The following is a 20,163-nucleotide window of genomic DNA, read 5'->3' on the forward strand; positions in this document are numbered from 1 at the left end:
AGTGCTAATGATGTGAGATTCAGCAAGAAGATTGGGGGAGGGGGGCTTTCCTGATTCCTTCTCATTAGGCAGGATAATGAAAAGTGTGGAGCAGCCAGCCGTAAGCATGAGACACTGTTCCTAGAAAGACAAGGCTGTGTATTTGCCAAAGGGAAATTGATTCTGCCAAAGATGAAGCTCACTCATCTTACACTGATCCAAAAAGAGGCTCAGAGGCTAACTTTTTTGCTCATGGAGCCAACTTTGGTCACCAGACTCGAATTGTCTGGAAAGAGCACCCTAACTGTGTGGACTTATCTTATCACAGAGTTCCAGGTGAGTTATATTGCGTGAGAACTAAAGCCGTCAAAGGCACCTTGCTTCTGCCACCTAGTGGTGAGTTTTCACCTGCCTCTTAAGGAGACTAGACAAACAGCTCTCTTCTGGGAAGACAGGTGACAGACAGTTCATAGAAGATGCCCTGGGCGCTGCTTCTGTCTCCCAGGTGAGATGAGTGAGATTGGGCTGACGTTTGTTGAGTCTACAGGCTGACGTTTGTTGAGTCTACCTGGAAACATTATGTTGGAAACAATAATGCATTAAATTGTCAAAATCTTGTAAGGTTTATTCTTTATTTTTCACCTAACTAAATGGAAGCTTGAGGTTAAGTAATTGAGGTCACTCAGCTGGAATCAGTGGTGTGTCTCATACATGGCCTGAACTCTGGAAATGAATGCATTTAAATTAAAAATGCATTACAAATCATAATAAAATGCATAATTGTACATTCTGATAATTGATTCTCACAGAATGCTTTTGTTGATTTCAGTCAGAGCCAGCCTATTGCAAATGACAAAAGCATAAACATTTGTTGAGAGTTTTTTACATTAATGATTAATTAATGTAACTGAAACAATGAAGGTGCATCTTGGAACTTCACTCACTGATCAATCATGGAGTGACTTCTTTGCAGAATCAGATAGTAAGACTGGGGAGGAATTTATGAAAGAAATGAATTTATGTGTGCTAAACCATGTCAGGAGATATATAACATTATTTAAACGACAGAGACCCTGTGCTTTAGGAACTCCATTTGGTATAAACTAACACAGATAATGCTAAAACAGTGAGGCAGAGTGCCCAAGAAAATGAAACCAGAACCAAAAAGGAAATAGAACATAAAATCTGAAAATAATCAAACCACAAGTACAATAAACTCTATATATGATTTCTCATGTTCATCCCCTTGAATTTTACTTTTGCAGACCTCTGTATTTGGAGGACAAGGACATAAAAATGAATAGTTACAGATAGAAATGTGTGGTGATTTTTCAACTATTTCAGAGTCCCACAATTTCTTTTTCTTTTCTTTTTAGTCTTTAGAGTTTTTCTTAATTGAGCTATAATTGACATACAACATATTATATGACATACAACCTTATATATACAGCATTATTATTATATGTTATTTTCATTTTATTACCATTATTTTCAGGTGTACAACATAATGATTCTGTATTTGTATATAATGCAAAGTGATCACCACAAATAAGTCTAGTCAACATCTGACCATACATAGGTAGAGAATTTTTTTCTTGTGATAAGAACTTTCAAGATCCACTCTCCTAGCAACTTTCAAATATGCGGTATAGCATTATTAAGTATAGTCATATAGTCATATATTCATGATACTGTACATTATATCCCCATGATTTTTTAATTTTTTAACTGGAAGTTTGCAACTTCTTTAGTTGAAGTGGAAATTTCAACCCCCTTTCCCACCCCTCTGAAACTATATTTTCAAAGCTGTGATATAAATACACACCAAAATCTCTGATAAAAGTTTTTATAATTCTTGACGGAGATTGTGACTTGTTTAATGCTGGTGTTCTGGTACCCAAAAGTGGCTAATAATTCCTATAAGACTGTTTCCTCTCAGTAGAATGCTCAGTCATTAGAGCCCCTAAGAACGTGGAACATAAAAGAGCCTTGGTAATCTCACACAGGAGGAATTGGAGCCAAGAGTGTTGAAGCGACCTCCCCACACAGGCAGTGAGGGACCACATGGGGTGACTTAGTTTGTTGAGGCTGCTTTACAAAATACCATAGACTGGATGCCTTATAAACAGTAAACGTTTATTTCTCATGGTTCTGGAGACCATGAGTCCGAGATCAAGGCACCCAGCATGGTAGGGTGAGGACCCTTCTGATTCACAACGGACTTCTTGTCACCTCCTCACAGTGTGGACAAGGGCAGAGAGCTCTGTGGGACCTCCTCCATGAGGGCACATATCCCACTCATGAGGGCGCCACCCTCATGACCTAATCACCCTGAAGGTCCCACCTCCTAATGCCATCATCACCTTGGGCTCTAGGATTTCAACATATGAATTTGGGGAGGACACGGACACTCAGGTCATAGCACGAGACAGAGCCCTGTCTCCTGACACCTAGCCCTGTATGTGTCCACCTCCTCAGATGGCTTCTCCATCTGCTGCTCTTTCTGGCAGCTCATCTGCACCCTCTGCCATCTGTTTACATGCCATGTGCAAACATAACCAGAGTATGCAGCCTTGTAAGCCATACTGATGAATAAAATTCCAGGGTCACGGAAAGAACCCTGGATTTGGACACAGAACACCTAGCTCCAGGAATCACACAAGCGACCAGCTTCAAAGGTTATAGAAGGGTACTTGCACTGCTTATCTCTCAGGAGGAGGAAAAGAGGAAGTTGAGTTCAAAAAAGACAATATTCGTACAACCATGGCTGATTCATGTCAATGTATGGCAAACACCACTACAATATTATAAAGTAATTAGCCTCCAATTAAATTAATTTAAAAAATAAAGTTCCTTATAAAATGCAAGCTCTGGTAAAAGTATAAATTGTTGCTGCTCCTAATTATCCTTTAATCTTGTGGTTCCCTAGTCCTGCTGCTATACTGTGTGTGACAGTGATCTTTGTTGTTGTTATACCAGCAGCTTCTCAGCTAGTTTTTAGGAAACTGATAACAAAACAACAGGATCTTTCCCGGTACTTACTGCTTCCCACATGCTTCAGCAGAGTGATCCCTCTCTTTGTCCAACTAAGATGATTTGCCACATATTTGATGTAAACCAGGAAGCTCAATGAAAATGCAGCCTCCTTACATGATGGTCTTGCAACGTGTAAGGACATGCCTACAAAGCAATAACTTTGGGGTAGGTGCTCAATTACCATAACTTATTTGCTAGCGGCCACAAAGGTAAATCCCTTTGCAAAACACAGTAGCAGGCTCTTAATTCCTTAATTTAGTTGCTCATGTGCTTGTAACCTGAGAACTGCTGCTGCTGCTGCTAAGATGCTTCACTCAACTTAGTCCGTTGCCTTCTCTGAACCTGAGAACAGTGGTGCTCAAACCCAGAGGCACAGAAGCATCACCTGGGAGCTGGAAAACATGCTCAAGTATCTGGATCCCACCATAGACCAATTAGAATCAAAATTTCTGCAGAGGAAACCTGGCACTGATACTAAAAACAAAACAACAGCAACAAAACACTTCCCCCCGCTGATTATGATATATTAATAATTAGGCTTGTAAATCACTACCTTAGAAATTGTGAAGATATATCACAGTTTGGTAGCGCCTTCTGTTGGGCAGCTCTGAGAATGATGGATTTCCCCTTTGTTTCTAGGGTAGGTTAGCAGTCCTGCTCTAGATTTGCAGTTGGGAAGGGCAAACACAGTCAATAACAGCCCCACAGGCTGAGAAGCATGTGCCTAAGACACGTGACCAGTGCTCTCTCCTTCATTCACACTGTCAAAAATCTACATGTTGACAACCCTAGGCTCTGTCCTCTGTCCTGCTCACATACTACATATTCCCCTTCTATTCTATTCCCCTTCTTATGACACCTATGGCTATTTCAGAGCACTGCTTGTGAAGGATTCCCATGGCTGTGTCTGCAGGCCAATCTGCTATTGGAATTCAGACTTAGTCTTGAACTGCATTTCCATCCAGCTGACCCTCAAACACCTAATCCAACTTGTCCCAGAATGTAATCATCATACATCATCCCAAGAACCTCCCTGCCTGCCCCCACCCCAAAAAAAGAGAAAGCCCAATTCTCCTACTTTCCTCCTTCATCTGCTACCCCAGTGTAAAGCCTCACCATATACAATTTCCCCAGCCAGAAACCTCAGTGTCACCCTCCAAACCTCTTCCAACCTCACCACCCAGGTTTAAGAATCACATCTGATCAATTTCACCTGCTGTCAGGAAACAATGTGAATCTTTCATGTCTCTGGCTGGTCAAGGCTTTCTGAGCAAAATTTACTGGCATCCTGGGTCTAAGGCTAAGGGAATATAACCATTCCTTGAAGGACAGAGTGAATTACTCCAGAGAGATATACAGATTTATCTCCCCTGGAGCTATTCTTTCATTGATCTTCATTTACATTCATTATAATAGAAAGGGACCTTTTCTTCTCTTCCCAAAAAAGATTGTTTTAAAAGCTCCAAAATTCTTAGTGCAGGGTTTCCTCTCCCACAGATCTCCTTTCATATGTGTGATGTGGTATCTATCTTCATCACATTCCCCCACCCCCACAGGATGAAATGAAGCATAGGATAAAGACAGGTCTGCCGCTGATCCAGAAACCTCGTTTTTGCTGTCAGGATAAAGTAAATGCTTACATGAAGACTTATCATATGCTAAATATCTCCCAGACTGTCCCTCTTCTCCCCATTTCTAAGCGACACTGCTGTCACAGCACCCCCGCACTGTCCCCCACCCCAGTCTCCCCATTCATGCCCACACTGCTGCAAGTGTGATGTACAATCCAATCATGTCACTTATATGTAATAGTGTCCATGTGGTTGCAGATAATAGACACCAAACTCAAACTGCTGCTGCTGCTGCTAAGTCGCTTCAGTCGTGTCCGACTCTGTGTGACCCCATAGATGGAAGCCCACCAGGCTGCCCTGTCCCTGGGATTCTCCAGGCAAGAACACTGGAGTGGGTTGCCATTTCCTTCTCCAATGTGTGAAAGTGGAAAGTGAAAAGTGAAAGTGAAGTCGCTCAGTCGTGTCCGACACTTAGCGACCCCACGGACTGCAGCCTACCAGGCTCCTCCATCCATGGGATTTTCTAGGCAAGAGTACTGGAGTGGCTTGCCATTGCCTTCCCCCGAGTTAAGCTGCAAGGGTCAGCAAAGGTCAGCATCATTGATCCTTCGGTTCAGTTCAGTTCAGTGACTCAGTCATGTCCGACTCTTTGTGACCCCATGAATCACAGCACGCCAGGCCTCCCTGTCCATCACCAACTCCCGGAGTTCACTCAAACTATGTCCATCGAGTTGGTGATGCCATCCAGCCATCTCATTCTCTGTCGTCCCCTTCTCCTCCTGCCCCCAATCCGTCCCAGCATCAGAGTCTTTTCCAGTGAGTCAACTCCTCGCATGAGGTGGCCAAAGTATTGGAGTTTCAGCTTTAGCATCAGTCCTTCCAATGAACACCCAGGACTGATCTCCTTTAGAATGGACTGGTTGGATCACCTTGCAGCCCAAGGGACTCTCAAGAATCTTCTCCAACACCACAGGCTCTGGTTAATCTGGTGGTTGATTGCTCAAGGTGGAGGTTGGGTCCAGCAGAACAGTTCAAGAATATCCTTCAGGCTAGTCTTTACCTTTGAAACAGACCTGGGAGTTTTTACAGCTAATTTATTGTCCCCAGTACAGTTCTTTCCCTGGCCTGATAAAAACTGTATGTTCTTACATTCTTTTGTTCCCCTAAAATCATTAACTACTGAGACCTATTCTTCTGCAAGTCAGGCACTGTGGCCAGGTTTAGGTCACAGAATGGCATAAGCCTACAATGGCTTCTCTTATGCCAAGAAAGCCACACCCAGATCCCTTTCTGCTGGGACCCATTACCCTATCTGCACACAATCATAGCCCCATGAAGGGTTTCTTGTGTGTAGACTGTTTTCATTATGCGGAATGGTGAAGGAAAGGGAAGCCTGGCGTGCTGCAATCCATAGGGTCACAAAGAGTAGACATGACTGAGTGACTGAACAACAATAATCTTATTTTACAGCATCCCTGGCATCTAGCTAAAGCAGCTGATGTGAATCCACTCTGGCATTCAAAGAACAGAAGGGAAGTGTTTTGCCCCAACAGTGAAGACCCAGGATTTCAGCAGAAACTGAGATGCTTCACCCGGAGTGCAGTGTTCTCCCCTCTGCACCCAGATACCTCACAGAGGTGAATTCCAGGGCTGGTCACAGAACTGACACTGGGTACCTGATATGTTCAAACAGGGTTCTAAGCACTTCCTGTGGATCACTGAATGCTCCCCGGAACCTGTGAGATCAGCTCTTCTGTCATTTCACAGACAGGAAACTAGAGAAGCAGAGAAACTTACCTTATGGACCTGAAAAAAAAATGCACGACTTCAAAGCTGAGAATTGCATTTTATTTGGCAAACATGTTGAGGACTTAAGTCCCAGGCAGCCTCTTACATCACTCTGACAGATCCCTCCAAAGAGGTAAGGAAGGAGTCAAAAGACATCTAGCAGTTTTTGCAAAAAAAGAAAAAAACAAACAACGAAAACCAGGTAGACCCATCAAAAGAATACTGTTAAGAAAAACAGACATCTCAAGTTAATGAATTTAGAGCTGGGTTCATTGAAGTCATTCCTTTGATAAGCACCTTAACACAGATGACACCACCCTTATGGCAGAAAGCGAAGAAGAACTAAAGAGCCTCTTGATGAAAATGAAAGGTGAGAGTGAAAAAGTTACCTTAAAACTCAACCTTCAAAAAACTAAGATCATGGCATCTAGTCCTATCACTTGATGGCAAATAGATGGGGAAACAGTGGAAACAGTGAGAGACTTTATTTTCTTGGGCTCCAAAATCACTGCAGATGGTGACTGCAGCCATGAAATTAAAAGATGCTTGCTCCTTGGAAGAAACGCTATGACCAACCTAGACAGCATACTAAAAAGCAGAGACATTACTTTGCCAACAAAGGTCTGTCTAGACAAAGCTATGGTTTTTCCAGTAGTCATGTATGGATGTGAGAGCTGGACTATACAGACAGTTGAGCACCGAAGAATTGATGCTTTTGAGCTGTGGTGTTGGAGAAGACTCTTGTGAGTCCCTTGGGCTGCAAAGAGATCCAACCAGTCAATCCTAAAGGAAATCAGTCCTGAATATTCATTGGAAGGATTGATGCTGAAACTGAAGCTCCAATACTTTGGCTACCTGATGTGCAGAACTGACTCTGGAAAAGACCCTGATGCTGGGAAAGATTGAAGGCGGGAGGAGAAGGGGACTACAGAGGATGAGGTGGTTGGATGGCATCACTGACTCGATGAACATGAGTTTGAGTAAGCTACAGGAGTTGGTGACGGACAGGGAAGCCTTGGGTGCTGCAGCCCATGGGGTCGCAAAGAGTCAGATATGACTGAGTGACTGAATTGAACTGAACTATCTAGGGCCAGTGTCCTTCTTTTCTCAATCCTGAATCCCCTCAGGGTGCACATTCAGGGGTGACTACAGTGGCTAATGGCTTGAGGGCTGCAACACCCTTTGTTTATTGATATAGCAGGTGACATTTTTTCACCCACAGACCTATGCTCTCTGCCTTTCTGCGATGCTTATGAAGTAGTGTTATTATCTCATGGGAACGTAAAAATGTTGTTTCCTGGAACTTCCCTGGTAGTCCAGTGATTAAGACTTCACATTCCAGTGCAAGAGGTGCAAGTTTGATCCATAGTCAGGGAACGAAGATTCCCCATGCCATATGGCATGGCCAGAAATTTTAAAAATTAAAATCTTGTTTCCCAGAATGTCAACAATTTGATAAAGATTATAACATAATTATAATTTTTTTTCAAGAAATATGGTTGTGGTCACTGAAGTCCTAAGGGATCCTATGAGCCTTAGAAAGATAACTTGATACTTACTCCCCAAGTGGGAAGTTTTGGGTCTTGTGATATGTCACCCATGGAAGCCAGACAAGGTAGGAAAGTAGGTTATAATGAGATCAAATGCCCAGCAATAAAAAGAAAATCCATGTTTGATATCAGGAGACACACAGAAGGTGTATCAAACTGATGAATCTAGAACTACTTGGAAATAGAGAACAACTCAAATCGCATTGGACAATCAGTTACATTTTTCCTTCAAAGAGGCCAGAGAGACAGATTTTCAGTTTCTTGAGTGAGAGAAAAAAGATGTAGACCATTTCTCAAGAAGTTTTGCATTTTTCTAGATTGGAAAGTAAAAGAAAGCTGGAGAGAGGCAACTTCAGAGAATGAGTTTCATGAAGTAAAGGTGATTCTTGGCCAGAGAGCACTTGGTGAGTCTCATATGAAAGAGAATTGTTTATTAAGTGGTTATCTTATGATACTATAGTTAGCGTAGCTCCAGTGGGTACTAGAATAAGACAGTGTATCAGCAAATAAATGACCAAATAGTCATCGTGAACTGCAATGAAACTTTAATTTGTGTGAGCATCAGCGGTCATTTCACATGAACTAGAACTACCTTTGGGGGACTTCCCTGGTGATCCATTGGTTAAGACTTTACCTTCTAATGCAGGAGGATTGATCCCTTATTGGGGAGCTAAGATCCTGCATCCCACATGCCTGGTGGCCAAAAAACAAATACATAAACAATTTTCTAACCAGTTCAATAAGGACTTTTTAAATGATCCACATCCAAAAAAAAAAAAATCTTTAGAACTACAGTTGGTCCTTCTATTAAGAATGCAACACACTATTTAAACTTAACTTTTTCACTGGGCAAATAGAATAAAACATAGACTTTCAAAAAAATCTTGTGGTTGGAAAGCTGATATTCTTCCAGAGGCACATGTACTGAATTAGTGATATGGGCTCAGTTCAGTTCAGTCACTCAGTCGTGTCCAACTCTGCGACCCCATGAACTACAGCACGCCAGGCTTCCCTGTCCATCACAAACTCCCAGAGTTTACTCAGACTCAGGTACATCGAGTCGGTGATGCCATCCAACCATCTCATCTGCTGTCGTCCCCTTCTCCTCCTGCCTTCAATCTTTCCCAGCATCAGGGTCTTTTCCAATGAGTCAGTTCTGCATATCAGGTAGCCAAAGTATTGGCGCTTCAGTTTCAGCATCAGTCCTTCCAATGAATATTCAGGACTGATTTCCTTTAGGATTGACTGGTTGGATCTCCTTGCAGCCCAAGGGACTCACAAGAGTCTTCTCCAACACCACAGTTCAAAAGCATCAATTCTTTGGCACTCAACTGTCCTTATAGTCCAGCTCTCACATCCATACATGACTACTGGAAAAACCATAGCTTTGTCTAGACGGACCTTTGTTGGCAAAGTAATGTCTCTGCTTTTTAGTATGCTGTCTAGGTTGGTCATAGCGTTTCTTCCAAGGAGCAAGCATCTTTTAATTTCATGGCTGCAGTCACCATCTGCAGTGATTTTGGAGCCCAAGAAGATAAAGTTTCTCACTCTTTCCATTGCTTCCCCATGTATTTGCCATCAAGTGATGGGACCGGATGCCATCACAGCAGTGGCCACAGGACTGGAAAAGGTCAGTTTTCTTTCCAGGCCCAAAGAAAGGCAATGCCAAAGAAAGCTCAAACTACCACACAATTGCATTCATCTCAAACACTAGCACAATAATGCTCAAAATTCTCTAAGCCAGGCTTCAACAGTACATGAATTGTGAACTTCCAGACGTTCAAGGTGGATTTAGAAAAGGAAGAGGAACCAGGGATCAAATTGCCAACATCTGTTGGATGATCAAAAAAGCAAGAGAGTTCCAGAAAAACATCTACTTCTGCTTTATTGACTATGCCAAAGCCTTTGACTGTGTGGATCACAACAAACTCTGGAAAATCTGAAAGAAATGGGAATACCAGACCACCTTACCTACCTCCTGAGAAATCTGTGTGCAGGTCAAGAAGCAAACAGTTAGAACTGGATATGGAACAACAGACTGGTTCCAAATCGGCTAATCAACTAAAATTTTAGTATGCTGAATGTAAAAGAATAGAGGAAATGTAATTTTTTAAGGAACAGAAACCTCATCTTTCATTCACTTTGTATCCTCAGACTTGCACAATAGTGTGTGTGAGTATAAAGGAGAAGAATACAAGAGCTCAAAAAAACACTAGCCGATAAATTATAAAAAACAAGTTACTGAACCATGCAGTGACTCTTGGTGTTTCCTCTACTTATAAAACAAGTTATTTGGCAGATGAAAAGCTGTTTGCTCAGTTGTCTCTATCATTCTTTTCTTTAAACCCTTAGACATAAGACCAAAATGACGTTTCTTCTCATGTATTTGAACAGATGTCTTCTATGCCATTTTCTGGTTGATAATTCCTTCTCTGGAAATGATGCCCAATAGACAAGGTGGAGTCCAATGGCCGAATCTCCATAATGGGAGTAGATTGATTGGCCACATTCACAGTGATTGATCCAGATAGGAGCCAATCAGAGTTCTTCTCTAGGTTGTTTTTTTTTTTTTTTTTTTAACTAGAACTGAGAAAGGTAACACTAGTGGTGTAATTGCATATATGAAATTGCAATGTTGCCAAAAGTCATACTTCTTTGATTACCTGAGGCACCCACTAGCTTTCCAATAAAGTTCCCATTTTGCCTAAGGCAGCCAGTCCACAATGAGAGAAAATAATCCTGACTCACACAAGGAACAGGTGAGTGAGAGAGATTCCTGGCTGCCAGAGCTCACCAATATCACTGTCCTCATAATTTAATTATTCATCCCCTTCTTTCCATTGCTTAAAATGTTCCAATACCCTTCCCGTAAATTCCCCTTTGTCGTCAACTAGTTTGAGTTTGTCACCACTATGTCACAGAGCCCTGAAATAAAGCATCCTACTAGCCAGATATAGCACTTGGCTAAAAAACTACATGGAATTTTTCAGGTTCAACCATTGGCAGTTAAAAAGCTTTTCTGTGTAGGGAAGCTGCTCTCCTGCACCAGGGTGTGCACACACACACAGACATACACACACACACTCCAGGGGGAAGATGGAACACTGCAGGGACTGGTGCGTTTTCCCATTTAGCCTCTTGGCTTATCCTAAAGCTGTGATTAAAGACTTGATCTGATTCCTTTCAGCATTTTGTGTTAATTGAATAACTCAACACCAGGCAGCTCAGCTTTTGAAACAAACTAGTCAGTGAAAACGGGGTATCGATTTGAGTTACATGATGCAAACACATTACATACAATTTAGACACTTGAAGACTTGCTTTGCTTTGGAAATCAGCTGGAATGTACACTTATAGAAGTTTCTAGCCTTTTATAGAAAGACATCATGTATGGATGTGAGAGTTGGACTGTGAAGAAAGCTGAGCGCCGAAGAATTGATGGTTTTGAACTGTGGTGCTGGAGAAGACTCTTGAGAGTCCCTTGGACTGCAAGGAGATCCAACCAGTCCATTCTAAAGGAGATCAATCCTGGGTGTTTATTGGAAGGACTGATGTTAAAGCTGAAACTCCAATACTTTGGCCACCTCATGTGACGGGTTGACTCACTGGAAAAGACTCTGATGCTGGGAAAGGTTGGGGGCGGGAGGAGAAGGGGATGACAGAGAATGAGATGACTGGATGGCATCACCGACTCGATGGAAATGAGTTTGATTGAACTCCAGGAGTTGGTGATGGACAGGGAGGCCTGGCGTGCTGTGATTCATGGGGTCGCGGAGAGTCGGACACGACTGAGCGACTGAACTGAACTGATGGACATTTTTATCAGAAAGTCCTAGATCACTCATGTCCACCCAATCATTACAACCCTAAGTCACCACTGTACTGATCACAAGTCACCATGACAAAACAAAGTCTTGTTCTGCTGAATTTTAAATGCTCTCCATTCTATTAATACAAATGAGAATAAAAGATCATTACTGACTTCCTCTGCTTTAGAATTATAGTGCTTTCCCATTATAGAAACAGAGAAGGCACATAAGAATCATGAATTTTGTGAATGACAATCAAAATCATTTTCTAATTTGGTTCACAGACCATAGTCTCCACCCTTGATATTAAGCGAGTGAGAACAAAGACTTACCACAGTTAAGATGCAGAAACTGTCTGATTAACAGAATGAGTTTTTAAACTGATTTGTCTTTTACATCTTATGCTTCTGTTGTGTTTTTTTTAAGCATAATTGATTTATAATCTGGTGTTAGTTTCAAGTATACAGCAAAGGGTTTCAGATATATATGTGTGTCTGTGTATTCTTTTCCAAATTCTTTTCCCTTGTAGGTTATTACAAAATATTGAGTGTCATTCCCTGTGTTATACCGTAGGTCTTTGCTGGTTATCTATTTTATATATAATAAAATATATCTGTTAATCCCAAACTCCTAATTTTTCCTATTCCCTTTCCCCTTTGGTAATCATAAGTTCGTTTTCTATGTCCGTGGGTGCATTTCAGTTTTGTATATAAGTTTAACTGTGTCATTTTTGTATGTTCCACATGTGATATGGTATGGTATTTGTCTTTCTCTTTCTGACTTAATTCAGTTAGTATGATCATCTCTAGGTCCATCCATGTTGCTGCAAATGGCATTATTTTATTCTTTTTTGTGGCTGAGTAGTATTCCATTATATATACATACCACATCTTCTTTATCCATTCATCTGTTGATGGACATTTAGGTTGCTTTCATGTCTTGGTTATTGTGAATAGTGCTGCAGTAAACACTGGGGTACGTGTATCTTTTTGAATTATAATTTTGTCCAGATATATGCCCAGGAGTAGGATTACATAATCATATGGTAAGTCTAGTTTTAAAGGAATCTCCACACTGTTCTCTATAGTGGCTGCACCAATTTACATCCCCACCAACAGTGTAAGAGGGTTCTTTATTTCTCCTGTGTTGATTTGTTTTGAATTAATTTAAAAAATCTCCTCTTCTTAGCTAAGTTTCTTTGTTTCTCTTAAGCTCTACACTTGACCTTGTATATACTTGGCAGGTGTACCTATGAATTTGCATAGGGACAAATCCACCTGTGGCTGCCTTTATGATGACATGTTGCCTTAACATGCACCCACACTAAAAACCCAAAGCACAGTAAGCGAACATCCAGCCAACTCATCTGACCAATCACAAAGTCAATTACAGTTGTCAGTTTAGGAACAGGTGCCTTTTCTGCTGAGACAAAGCCCAGATTGACCTAACTACAATTCACAGATAAAACAGATCAAGGCTAACATGATAAGGTGGAGAAGGCAACGGCAACCCACTCCAGTACTCTTGCCTGGAGAATCCCATGGACGGAGGAGCCTGGTAGGCTACAGACCATGGGGTCACTAAGAGTCGGACACGACTGAGCGACTTCACTTTCATGCCTTGGAGAAGGAAATGGCAACCCACTCCAGTATTCTTGCCTGGAGAATCCCAGGGACAGAGGAGCCTAGTGGGCTGCCGTCTATGGGGCTGCACAGAGTCGGACACAACTGACGCGACTTAGCAGCAGCAGCAGCAACATGATAAGGAGATCCCAGGGAGGTCCAAGAAAGAGTGAGATTTATTTATCTCCCTCCATTTAAAAAGTTGAGGGAGAGAGTTTTTTGGGAAAAGAGAAGTGGAGACAACAAGAACCAAGGGTAGGATGCTGTCGGTTTACAATCTTATTTACAGAACTCAGAAATATTTCTCTGAATGTTTATTCTTTGTGCATAAGACTCCAAATAGATGTATCTAGAAGATATAAAGCTGAACTTACTACCACATTAACATCTTGAATTTTTCAGCGGTACCTTAATTTTTTGTTTTAATTGAATAAAAAACTTAATCCTGCCATGTGCAATGACATGGATGGACCTGGAGAACATTATGCTAAATAAGCAAGACAGACACAGAAGTGTACTGCATGATGTCACTTACACGTGGAGTCTAAAAAAATAAAATCAGTCCCATGGAAACAGAAGGTAGAAAAGCAGTTCCCAGGGCTGGGGGTTGGGAGAACTAGGAAGAGCTTGGTAAAAGGGTACAAGTTTTCCATTATAAGATGAAAAACATGGTGACTATGTTGATAATGCTGTGTTGTATAGTAATTAGAATTTGCTAAGAGAGTAAAATGTAAACATTCTCACCAAAAAAAAAAAAAAAAGAGATAAATATGTGAGGTGATGCATGTGTTAATTAAAAGGTGGGAATCCTTCCACACCAGGAAGTGTCCTTAACTTTATCCTTGGGGATATTAGCTGTCAGATGATGGTATCTCTCATGACTTAGAATCTCTCTGATTTTAGGAATACCGTAATAACAATGACTTCTTTTTTCATTTGAGAATAACATTTGAAATAATTTTAAAAATGCCATAGTATGATTCAGGGTTTTTTCTGCCTCTGTCCTCTGAAGCCTGTAACACAGATCCTGCCCTAGGAATTCAGGATTTCAGAAACTCTTGGTGGATTAAGTCATCACAGTCTCAATGAGATTACTCACCCAGTATGATTATCTGCTATCTGCTTGCTTTGATAAAGTCAATCCTGATTGTTCCAATGTATGGATCTATGGACAAAATCCTTTCATGGCCCTTCTGTCATCTACCTGTTAATTCCCTCTGCTTATGACCAAGAGAGAAACAGGGTGACGGCTCTGTCTGACTCCCTCCTTCCAAGTGTCACCAGCCCCAATATGAAAAGGTTTTGAGTTGTTTAAAATTGTTGTGAATAGAAAATTCCCATTCTTGCTTCAGGTTGTAGAACTCCTAACCAGTCCACAGAGCCCCAAGTCCTGTAGCCCCAGCATTTGGTTCTGTGGAAGATGCTCCAAGCACTTTATTTGTAAAACTGCTGTGGTCCAAGAGCAGCAGATCCTGCCCCTGCCATGCCAGTCTGTCACCCTTGGTTCTCCTGATACAGTTTTGCTGAGGAAACATGTATTAGAGACACTAACCGTGCAAGTAGACAAGATATAAGACTCTGACGTCTGTATATGAAACTCTCCCACCACAAGGATGGTCGAGGTTAGGTTAATTCACACAGAAAAACTAAACAGAAAGAGTAGTATAGATTTCATGCTGAATTGAAGCCATGGAGCCTCAGAAGTCCTTATATATATATATATATATATATATATATTAGTCACTCAGTCGTGTCCAACTCTTGTGCGACCCCGTGGACTGTAGCCCACCAAGCTCTTCTGTCTATGGAATTCTCCAGGTAAGAATACTGGAGTGGGTTGCCATTTCCTTCTCCATGGGATCTTCCCGACCCAGGGATCAAACCCGGGTCTCCCACATCGCAGGCAGATTCTTTACAGGCTGAGCCACCAGGGATCCTCAAAAGACCCTGGGGATAGTTAATAGATTAAGTGGTACAGTCAGCATGCCTCTCCAAGATCGTAAAGTTGTGAACAGAGCAAGCATCTTTGAAAGATAAATTCTGACCAATGAAGAAAACCATGCCATGGAATAACCAGGAGTGGCTCATCTCTACATGGAAGCACAGAGGAGGGATGCCTCTTGCTAAATAATGTCACAGCTACATGTGGTTCAGAGTTCAGAGACCTTGGGGAAGCCAGGCCAGATACATCTACAAACTTCAGCCTTTACTCTCTTAAGAATGAGTTAGTCTTGCAGAAAACAAAGGGGAAACTGAGGGGGGAGGGATAATTAGGAGTATGGGATTAAGAGACACAAACTACTATATATAAAATAGATAGGGACTTCCCTGGTGGTCCAGTGGTTAAGACCCCCAGCTTCCACTTCAACAGGCATGGGTTTGGTCCCCAGTGAAGAACCAAGATCCTACATGCTGTGCAGCACAGCCAAAAAATAAATAAATAAAAGATAAGCAACTAAGAATTTGCTATATGACCCAGTGAACTATACTCAGTATCTTGTAACAGTCTCTAATGGAAAAAATCTGGAAAAAAAATATGTATATATAACACAAAATCACTCTGAACACCTAAAACTAACAAAGTATTGTAGATCAACTATTGCTGTTGTTCAGTCACTGTGTTGTGTCCGACTCTTTGCGGCCCCATGGACTGTAGCATGCCAGGTTTCCTGTCTTTCAGGAGTTTGCTCAAACTCATGTCCATTGAGTCACTGATGTCATCCAACCATCTCATCCTCTGTCATCCCCTTCTCTGCCTTCAAACTTTCCCAGCATCAGGGTCTTTTGCAATGAGTCAGCTCTTCACATCATGTGGCCAAAGTATTGGAGCTTCAACTTCAGCATCAGTCCTTCCAGTGAGTATTCAGGGTTGATTTCCTTTATGATTGGCTGGTTTGACCTCCTACCTGTCTACTATACTTCAATTTAAACAGAAAAAGAATGAGTTAGTCTTGCAAAGAATGCTCTGAATGACTCAGAAAGGGAAAGGGCTTTGCCAGAAGCTGATACTGGTGTTGCAGAGTACCGGTGTGCAGACCTCACAAAGAAAATGTCTAAGAACTTTCCCACTCTCTTAGCCCACTTACAAAACAGTCGTGAGAGTGGGAGCATTTTGGAGGCTTTCTTTAAACAAAATAGTGCTGTGAACTCCAGTCCTCTGCCCCTAAGCCCAGGGCCAGACACTGAGGAGGGAGAAGAAACCTCTAAGAGCAAAGAGACTGGAGTGGCAGGAGGAGGGCACAAACCACAGCCCTGCTGTCTGATCCTGTGTTCTCCATCATGGTGAGCCCACCCAGGAAGAAAAGTCCAATGGCAAAACCAGCAGAAGTTTTGACTGTTCACAGGACTGAGTTTTCTGATTAATAAATTGAAACTCATTTTGTCACCTGAAAGTTTGTATGCCTTCCCAAGTGGCTCAATTGGTAAAGAATCTGCCTGCAATGCAGGAAACCCAGGTTCAATCCCTGTATTGGGAAGATCCCTGGAGAAGGAAATGGCAGCCCACTCCAGTACTCTTGGCTGGAAAATTGCATTGACAGAGGAGTGGGGCAGGCTACGGTCCATGGGATCTCAAAGAGTCCAACCAACTTGCGACTAAATTTCACTTTCACTTTCAATGGTCTGTAAGACTGATGTTCATTGAGAGTGACCAGAAATGTCACCAACCTGACAGTTTCTGCTTTTTATTATTTACTATTAAGCATTTTTTAATCATTGATTTTAGGTGGTAGCCTTGTGAGCCTGGCTTGAGGGAAAGAAAGAAAATTCGCCATTTCATTCAAACAACTGGTTAATTTGAAAGCTAGTGCTTAGTCAAGGCTGTATATTGTCACCCTGCTTATTTAACTTACATGCAGACTACATCATGAGAAATGCTAGGCTGGAAGAAGCACAAGCTGGAATCAAGATTGCCGGGAGAAATATTAATAACCTCAGATATGCAGATAACACCACCCTATGGCAGAATGTGAAGAGGAACTAAAAAGCCTCTTGATGAAAGTGAAAGAGGAGAGTGAAAAAGTTGGCTTAAAGCTCAACATTCAGAAAACTAAGATCATGGCATCTGGTCCCATCACTTCATGGCAAATAGACGGGGAAACAGTGGAAACAGCGTCAGACTTTATTTTTGGGGGGGCTCCAAGATCACTGCAGATGGTGATTGCAGCCATGAAATTAAAAGACACTTACTCCTTGGAAGGAAAGTTATGACCAACCTAGATAGCATATTAAAAAGCAGAGACATTACTTTGCCAACAAAAGTCCGTCCAGTCAAGGCTATGGTTTTTCCAGTGGTCATATATGGATGTGAGAGTTGGACTGTGAAGAAAGCTGAGCACCGAAGAATTGATGCTTCTGAACTGTGGTGCTGGAGAAGACTCTTGAGAGTCCCTTGGACTATAAGGAGATCCAACCAATCCATCTTAAAGGAGATCAGTCCTGGGTGTTCACTGGAAGGACTGATGCTAAAGCTGAAACTCCAATACTTTGACCACCTCATGCGACGAGTTGACTCACTGGAAAAGAGTCTGATTCTGGGAGGGATTGGAGGCAGGAGGAGAAGGGGACGACAGAGGATGAGATGGCTGGATGGCATTACCGACTCTGTGGACATGAGTTTGAGTGAACTCCGGGAGTTGGTGATGGACAGGGAGGCCTGGTGTGCTGCGATTCATGGGGTCGCAAAGAGTCAGACACAACTGAGTGACTGAACTGAACTGAGTGCTTAGAAATGGTTGTAGGACTTAAATGAACCAATTCTTCTAAAGTAAAAAAAATTGGCTAAATTAAACTATTTATCCTCCTTTCCCCTTCCCCTTCCATTAACTTTAGAATACAGATACAACTTTTGTTTTTATCTCCTGCCCCATCCCACCCCTCTAGATTGATACAGAGCCCCTGTTTGAGTTTCCTGAGCCATATGGCAAATTCCCATTAACTATCTAGTGTATGGTAATGTAAGTTTCCATGTTACTCTTTCCATACATCTCACCCTCTCCTTTTAGAACCATGTTCTGGTGGCTCAGATGGTAAAGCGTCTGTCTGCAATGCAGGAGACCCGGGTTCGATCCCTGGGTTGGGAAGATCTCCTGGAGAAGAAAACGGCAACCCACTCCAGTGCTCTTGCCGGGAGAATCCCACGGACGGAGGAGCCTGGTAGGTTACAGTCCATGGGGTCGCAAGGAGTCAGACATGACTGAGCCACTTCACTTTCACTTTCTGTTATCTGTTTGTGTGCCCTACCAGCCCTGTTATGTGGCCTTGTTAATACACTGGTGTGATTGCCAATGGACATTTATAGAGACTCAACTCTGATGCTAGGGATAAGCTTTGTTATAAAAGTCAGTGCTTGAAAAATACCTGCAGATGGACTAGTGGAGGCAAATGGGCCTGGGTCCCTCTTGTTCAGGCTGAAATGCTCCTCTTCCTCCTTCCCAAGGGAGGAGGATCACAATCTGACAGTTTTTAATGGACGGACAGACTTGAGTCTGATGCAGTTGAAAAAGCCATACTCTTTACTTCAAATCGATAGAGGAAAAGCTTGTAGGAAAGATGAGTAGGGCTCAAGGGAGGCATGATTCCCCTGCTAAACACAAGGAAACTGACCCCACGTGAACAGATGCTGGGTTGCAGCGTAGAGGCAGGCGACAGAGGAACCAGCATCCCCATCCTAAATCATTATTTTGAATTTTCCCAGGGCAAAAGCCTAGACAAATGCATGAGCATTAAACTAAGGACTAGGTATAGATAAAGCACAACTAAGAGACTGAAGGAGTATGCTAGACACGCTCTCTGGCTTTGTTACCAGCCCATGAAGTTGATTCTATTCTTGCTATATACTTAAGTAGAACTTGTTTCTTTAACTCTAACCTCACGTTGTGATATTGGACATTTCCTGTTCATCATTCTTTTTGTTGGATCTGATCCTAATAAAGAGATAGTTCTGTATGACTCACAGTCTTTGACTTCCTACTCCAATTTTTTTTAATTTGGTTGACCCAGGTCATAATACCTCCATCACTATGAATCGGGAAAATGAAAAAACCCGAAGAAACCTCTCTCATAAGTGAGCCCAAGGGAATTCCCTGGCGGTCCAGTGGTTAAGACATGAACTTTCACTGCTGTGGGCCCAGGTCCCTGGCCAAGGAACTAAGATCCCACAAGCTGAGTGGTGCAGCCAATAAATAAATAAGCGCTCACGCGCGCACAAACACACACACACACTAAAAAATAAAGTGTGCAAGTCAATGGTTAAAAAAAAAAAAACAGCCCCAGTTGGTCTTATTTTCCTATACCATACATTTGTAACAGCTAAGGGAACAGGCAGAGTGTTTTTACTGATTTTTTTCCCCCAGTAACTTTTCTTTCTTCAGTATCCGAAGCAACTGGTTTTCAAATTATTCTAAAATATAACAGGGTTCTGTGAGCTCAAAAGCAAGACAGGATCTTCCAATCTTTCCTGATTTATCTATTCCGGACGTCGTGTAATGACTTTTTCTGAAATGATTTCAGTTTAAAAAAAACAACAGCATTTTAAACTGATTGTGCTAGGCTGTGGCAAGAAGGACTTATTCTTAGTGTGTAGTCCTGCTGTTTCATTTTTTTTTTAAAGTATCAGAAAGAGAGAAACAGTAGAAGGAGGCAGTAGAGGACTGCAGCGGAAGCCCGAGGGCAGAGGAGGGTGCTTCTCAGCATGGGGAGTCGGGGGAGGCTCACATCCAGAAGAAGAAACAAAGCGGGGACCTGACTCCACTCGGCATCCCCTGGAACAGCAGCAGCATCTCCACGCTGGCTCTCAAGGGAAGGACCA

Source organism: Moschus berezovskii, chromosome 15 (assembly GCF_049115385.1).
Source record: "Moschus berezovskii isolate FMDL1 chromosome 15, NW_MosBer_1.0, whole genome shotgun sequence".
NCBI classification, from domain to species: domain Eukaryota; kingdom Metazoa; phylum Chordata; class Mammalia; order Artiodactyla; family Moschidae; genus Moschus; species Moschus berezovskii.